This window comes from Monodelphis domestica, chromosome 6 (genome assembly GCF_027887165.1).
Source record: "Monodelphis domestica isolate mMonDom1 chromosome 6, mMonDom1.pri, whole genome shotgun sequence".
Lineage (NCBI taxonomy): Eukaryota > Metazoa > Chordata > Mammalia > Didelphimorphia > Didelphidae > Monodelphis > Monodelphis domestica.
Window position 1 is genome coordinate 12,675,294 of NC_077232.1, and position 7,888 is coordinate 12,683,181.

The following is a 7,888-nucleotide window of genomic DNA, read 5'->3' on the forward strand; positions in this document are numbered from 1 at the left end:
ATGTACAACCTATATCATATTACCTGTGGTCTTGAGGATGGGAAAGGAGTGGGAAGGAGGTAGAGAACATGGATCACAAAAAGTCAGAAAATGATGATGATGATTATTTTTAAAAAACCCTTACTTTCTGCCTTGGAATCAATACTGTGTATTGGTTCCAAGGGAGAAGAGTGGTAAAGGCTAGGCAATGAGGGTTAAGTGACTTGCCCAGAGTCACCCAACTAGGAAGTGTCTGAGGCCAGATTTGAACCCAGGACCTCCTATCTCTTGGCTTGACTCTCAATCCACTGAGCTACCTAGCTGCCCCCCAGAAAACAATTATTAAAAATTGTATCAACATGTAATCTGGAAAACAAAAAAATCTGCCCACCCCCATGCATTAGGAAAGAAAAAAAAGAAAAAAAATTTGTTGATGAACGGATGAATGGATGGATGGATCCTATGCCATAGATACTGAGAGTCAACCTTAGGTTTTCTAACTCCAAATCTAGAGTTCTTTACAACTCAAGAAGGAGTCTCCCCTGAGACATCCAAATGGATGCTGTGAATCATGGCATCCATCAGCTTCTCATCAAGAATGCCAACTGATACTTGGAAGATTTCAATCCACTTGAGCATCATATTTTCATTTAAGCCTCACAATAGTCCTATGAAATAGATGGCATTATCTCCATTATATAGATAAGGAAACAGGCTTAATGCGGTTAAGTGATATGCTCAGAAAATGCCAGAAGCATGATTTGGATCTGTCCACTAATCAGTCAACAGCCATTTATGAAGAACCTACTATATTCCAAACATGGGGGTAGATGCTAAAGACAGCAAGATAAAAGCAAACAGTTCTTGTCCTCAAGGAGCTTATAGTCTATCAAGGGAAACAACACATGCATGTATAAATATAAATAAAGACCTTCAAGAGAAGGGTCTCAGATCACTAGGGATGGTGGTTGCTGGTCTACGAAAACCATCCATCAACAATGATGAATCCATAGCATTTATTCAGCACTCCATAAAACTGGCCAGTACATTCTTCTGGGGGAGACAATGGGTATGCATATAAGGATATACAAAAATCTATACCAAATGAGTTCAAATTCCACTTTTATGGAGGTGGGAATAGTGAGGAGACCTGAAAAACTTCATGCAGAAGATGGTACTAGAGTTGAACTTTGAAGGAACTTGGGATTCTCAAAGGCAGAGATGAGGAGGAAGGGAAGACCTGCCAGGAATGAGGCTATCAGTGCAAAAGTCTGGAGGCTGGTTTAGTGACAAAGTACTTGACACATGTTATTTCCTTTGATCTTCAAAAGAGCTTATTATTATCCTCATTTTTAAATGAGAAAACTGAGGAGTGACTTGTTCAAGATCATGGAGTGAGCTCATGGCAGGGTTACAACTTGAATCTCTCTTTATTTTTAAAAATTTATTTATTTTTAAAAAAATCTCTTACCTTCCATCTTAGAATCAATACGGAGTATTGGTTCTAAGGAAGAAGAGTGGCAGCGGCTAGGCAATGGGGCTAGGAAGTGTCTGAGGCTAGATTTGAACCCAGGACCTCCCATCTCTGGGCCTGACTCTCAATCCACCGAGCCATCCAGCTGCCCCCCTTGAATCTCTCTTTAAATCAAAACAAAAAACCCTACCCTAAAATTTCTCTAATGCCACTTTTTCCAAAGCACTTTATGACCACTCTGTTGTAGGGTCTGGATGTATAGAATTTCATGATTGCAGCACTATGTAGGACTGCATTGTTCAAATCATTACCCAATAGGATTTCCCTTCTCTAGTATCGCTAACAAGTAGTCATCTATAGCTAGTTGCTAGAACACTTCTCAGGAGAATCCTGCTATCTCCCAAGGAAGCTCATTACGTTTTGGGTTAGGTCACATTTTTCTGATCCCATAGAGAGAGACTCTTTGGAGAATGAATTTTCCTGATCTTCAAAGATCCAGTTCTCCTCTGAACTTTTGAATTTCTCTAGACAGAGCTGAGACATAGCTGAAATCCTGCATTTGTCATAGTATGAAAGCGTTCTCGATCTGGAGTCAGTTGGGCTTAAATCCTGGCTCTTCTACTTTCTAACTTTGTGAACCAGGACAAAGTTACTTAACCTCTCTTGGCCTCAGTTTCATTATCTATTCTTCAACAGTAGCATTGTTTATTACAAAGCTACTTAGTATGTCTTCCTTTTAACTTTTAAAAAACAGTTTCAATTAGATTTCAACAGAACTTTACAAGAAATGAAAATGATTCTATCTTGACAGGAAATTACTAGAATACTGATAACTGCATGTGTATGGTCAGATTATTGATCTGTTAAAGCAAAGATCCAAATCAACACCAAATCAAAAGACTAAAAACAAGCAGCTATGATGTGCAATTGCAAGAGCTCCAACCTGATAATTTTCATAAGCCATTAATGAAAGAAAAAAAAGTGGGAATGAATATAGGAACAGACATTGACATGGACAATCACCATGTTCTATGGAAGTTTCACCAACATAACAATAATGTTCTATGTTATAATAAAAGGAAAATTTTTAATTATAGGATTTCAGAGTTGGAAAGGACCTTTGTGAGGTAGGTTCTATTATCATCTCCATTTAAAAACTGAGTAAACTGAGGTAAACAAAGGTTAAGTGACTTGTCCAGGAACACACAACTAGAATATGCCAGAGATGAGACTTCAGTCCTTGGTCTTTCTGACTTTAGCTTTTACAGTTATCCTTATTGAGTATTAAAATCCAGAATTTAACAAACATCAAATGAAATGAGAATTTTCACATATACAGTACAATAGAAATGAGGGTTATACATGCAGCTGAAAACTTCATCAGGAATAGTTTGTGAAAGTGTTAAATAAATTTGACATCTAACTTTCAAAGGTCTTTTACTCACCTGTGATTCCTTCTGACTTTCCTTCTTTCTCCTTCTGTGCATTTAAAAATGATTCACTGACATCTTTTCTTTCAGTTTTTTATTCTTTCAACTCTATCCTTGACTCTCCTCTTTTTCCCACCTTATCTCCATCCTTTTAAAAACAAAACAAAAATGCTCATTACAAATATATGCAGTCAAGTAAATCAAGTCCCCCACCTTGACTGTCTTTAAAGATGTATATCTTATTCTGCACCATGAGTCTATAACTGTTCTGTGAAGAAATAGTTAGCCTACTTTTAGTATTGGTCCCCTGGAATTATGGTTGATCTTTGCATTGATCTGAGTTCTAGAGTCTTTAAAAATTGTTTTTCTTTTTATTGTTGTTAGTATATAAATTGTTATCTCAGTTCTGCTCACTTCATTGGCCATTGGTCTATTTAAGTCTTTCCAGCTTTCTATGAAAATTTCCTTTTTGCCATTTTTTATGGTGTGATAATGTCTCATTACATTCACACATCATAAATGGCTCTACTATTTCCCATTTGATAGGCAACCTCTTCATCTCCAGTTCTTTGCTATAACAAAAAAAGCTACCCAAATATTTTTGCTTCTATGGTGATTTTCATCTTTCTTTGATCCCTTTGGGGCATAGGTCTAGTCATGGAAAGCATGGGAAAGGATATAGAGTTTGATGGCTTTTGGGGTAACGTTTCAAATTGTTTTCTTGAAAGGCTGTACCAATTCATAGTTCTCCCAATAGTCCACTAGTGTTCCTGTTTTACTTCAGCCCTTCCAGCAATTGTCCTTTTCTTTATTTGTTATCTTTGACAATCTGATGGGTCTGAGGTGGCATTTCAGAGACGTCTTAATTGAATATCTTTAATAGTTAGTGATTTGGAGAATTTTTTTCATTATTAGTGAGCAGAAACATTCTATTTCCATTTCAACAGCACAATGGCTGTTGATAGGTTGGAGTTTTCCTTGGAACATGAATCATTCCCATCCTTAGAACACTTATCTTTTGAGGAATTCATTTTATAATATTTATTCTTATGAATTTGAATCAGTTCTTCGTAAAATATCATGGACACGAGACTAGCTGAAAAGTTTGCTGCAAAACTTTCCCCCCAGTTAATTGCTTCCTTTCTAATTTTAGCTTCATTGGTTTGGTTTGTGTAAACTTTTGTGTATGACTAAAATTTTCCATTTTATCTTCTGAGCTCATCCCAATCTGTGGTTTGGTTATGAAAACTTCTTTTAATCATGCCTATGAAAGGCAATTTCTTCCTCCCTCCTCTAGTCTGATTGTAACGTCCTTTGGTCCATTAAGAATTTAGCTTGATATGTGGTCTGAGATACCAGTTTTGAACCAGTTGCCACTAGATGTTTATTGGTTTCTTCAGAAGTTTTCATCTTATGAGCTTGAGCCCAACCTTCTAGCCTGTAGAATTTTTTTGGATGCAGATTCTGTTATCCAACAAATTAACTTTCCCACTTAGCTTTATAAGCATGCCATCTGTCTGTGTACATGCTTTTGATAGGAATGGTAAACAGTTCAAGGGCAGCCGAGACACTCCAACTGTGACTTTCTTCCAAGCCGATAAGGGTCCAACGATCTAGCCAGTCCTGAATAGCCTTTGCTACGCTATTTTTAAGGCCTTCTTTTGTCAACATCTACGCAGACTCTATTAAAAAGGACATTTCCCTGAAATACTAGTTGAATTCCACTGTCAAACTAAGAAATCAGGTCTGGCAGGACCCATTTATATACTTTTCTTCTTGCTATGTTGTGTCAAACTCTTCGTGACCCCATTTGGGTCGTTTTGGGGTTCTTTTTGGCAGAAGTACTAGAGTGGTTTTCCATTTCCTTCTCCAGCTCATTTTACAGGTGAGGAAACTGAGGCAAACAAGAATAAGTGTTTGCTTAGGGTCACATAGTAGTAAGAATTTGAGGCTAGATTTGAACTCATGAAGATGATGAGGAAACTGAGGCAAACAAGAATAAGTGTTTGCTTAGGGTCACATAGTAGTAAGAATTTGAGGCTAGATTTGAACTCATGAAGATGATGAGGAAACTGAGGCAAACAAGAATAAGTGTTTGCTTAGGGTCACATAGTAGTAAGAATTTGAGGCTAGATTTGAACTCATGAAGATGATGAGGAAACTGAGGCAAACAAGAATAAGTGTTTGCTTAGGGTCACATAGTAGTAAGAATTTGAGGCTAGATTTGAACTCATGAAGATGATGAGGAAACTGAGGCAAACAAGAATAAGTGTTTGCTTAGGGTCACATAGTAGTAAGAATTTGAGGCTAGATTTGAACTCATGAAGATGATGAGGAAACTGAGGCAAACAAGAATAAGTGTTTGCTTAGGGTCACATAGTAGTAAGAATTTGAGGCTAGATTTGAACTCATGAAGATGATGAGGAAACTGAGGCAAACAAGAATAAGTGTTTGCTTAGGGTCACATAGTAGTAAGAATTTGAGGCTAGATTTGAACTCATGAAGATGATGAGGAAACTGAGGCAAACAAGAATAAGTGTTTGCTTAGGGTCACATAGTAGTAAGAATTTGAGGCTAGATTTGAACTCATGAAGATGATGAGGAAACTGAGGCAAACAAGAATAAGTGTTTGCTTAGGGTCACATAGTAGTAAGAATTTGAGGCTAGATTTGAACTCATGAAGATGATGAGGAAACTGAGGCAAACAAGAATAAGTGTTTGCTTAGGGTCACATAGTAGTAAGAATTTGAGGCTAGATTTGAACTCATGAAGATGATGAGGAAACTGAGGCAAACAAGAATAAGTGTTTGCTTAGGGTCACATAGTAGTAAGAATTTGAGGCTAGATTTGAACTCATGAAGATGATGAGGAAACTGAGGCAAACAAGAATAAGTGTTTGCTTAGGGTCACATAGTAGTAAGAATTTGAGGCTAGATTTGAACTCATGAAGATGATGAGGAAACTGAGGCAAACAAGAATAAGTGTTTGCTTAGGGTCACATAGTAGTAAGAATTTGAGGCTAGATTTGAACTCATGAAGATGATGAGGAAACTGAGGCAAACAAGAATAAGTGTTTGCTTAGGGTCACATAGTAGTAAGAATTTGAGGCTAGATTTGAACTCATGAAGATGATGAGGAAACTGAGGCAAACAAGAATAAGTGTTTGCTTAGGGTCACATAGTAGTAAGAATTTGAGGCTAGATTTGAACTCATGAAGATGATGAGGAAACTGAAGCAAACAAGAATAAGTGTTTGCTTAGGGTCACATAGTAGTAAGAATTTGAGGCTAGATTTGAACTCATGAAGATGAGTTTTCCCAATTCCAGGCCTGATGCTCTGTTCTCTGTGCCATTTAGCTGCCCCTGTGTTTCTAGATGTTTGATAACTTCCTTAGTAGTACATTCAGAATCTTTGAGTTAGGAGAGTCAGGGATACTGGTCTACAATTTCCAGATAGCTTTCTTCCCTTTTTAGGAAACCAAGTCAACAGAATCCCTTCTCTATTACTTCCTCATTCTCCAAGCTTTTTTTTTTTTTTAACCCTTACCTTCCGTCTTGGAGTCAATACTGTGTATTGGTTTCAAGGCAGAAGAGTACTAAGGGCTAGGCAATGGGGGTCAAGTGACTTGCCCAGGGTCACACAGCTGGGAAGTATCTGAGGCCAGATTTGAACCTAGGACTTCCCATCTCTAGGCCTGTCTCCAAGCTCTTTTTAAGAGCCCTGAGAATGGGTCAGTCATTATTTTAGTCACTTCTTTCAGTAGCCTCAGATGAGTTTCTTCTGAGCTTGGTAAACTCAACTCATTGAGGCAATGATGGGCTCTCTTACTAGTTCTCTAGTCATCTTGAGTTTCAAGTCCCCAGTAGTCATGCTTATTTGCTTCTTTCTGGTCTAAAAATTGCTTGGCAGGCAGAAAAAAATGCTACAGAAGAAAGATAAATGTTGAATAGATTTGTTATCACTCGATCATTACTTATCATTATCCCACTGCCAAAGACGTGATCCTTTCCTTCTCTGAATATTTTATTTTCTCCATTGTATCTAAAGGAACCCTTATTTGTTGCCCATAAATTGCCTTGGCAGCCTCAGCTCATACATTCTTATAGGTCTGTGCCATCTCTGAAGAAGGAAAGAAAGAAGGAACGAAAAAAGAGAAAGGAAGAAAGAAAAGAAAGAAAGACTCCGTTTCTCTCCCTAACATTCCATCTTCTGTACATGACTTCTTAAAAAACAATTCTTACCGGGGCGGTGGGAGGGGGGGAGGATAAGAAAAGGATCTTTGTTTCCAAGGAATATTGTTTGAAAATAACCAAATAAAATAATGTTTAAATTGGGAAAAATAAATAAATAAATAAATTCAGTTTGAGAAAAAAAAATTTTTACCTTCTATCTTAAAATCTTTATTAAGGGGGACAGCTGGGTAGCTCAGTGGATTGAGAGCCAGACCTAGAGATGGGAGGTCTTAGGTTCAAATCTGGCGTCAGACACTGGGCAAGTCATTTAACTCCCATTGCCTAGCCCTGACCACTTTTCTGCCTTGGAACACAGTATTGCTTCTAAGATGGAAGGTAAAGGTTTAATTTTAAAAAATCTATATTAAGTATTGATTTCAAGGTAGAAGAATAGTCAGGGCTAGACAAATTGGGTTAAGTGACTTGCCCAGGGTCATGCAGCTAGGAAGTGTCTGAAGTCAAATAGGAACCCAGGACCTCCATCCCCGTCCCTGGCTCTTTATCTTCTGAGCCATCTGTACAAGCCTTTTAAAAAGTCTGGCTTAACCTGTGAGTTTTCTGTGCATCCACATTATTTTTTAGACAATTTTCCCTTTGTTTACCCATCAGTATTATGTGTTTGTGTCTTCCTATTTTCATTCTGGTGGACTTTCCATCCCACCCAGGCTAGTTTCCTTTAAAAGTCCATCAAATTCTATTCAGGGGGATTCTACTAGCCTGGCTAGGAACCCTCTGAAAGCTGTTCTCCCCCTAAAGAGGGTCTGTCCTCAGAC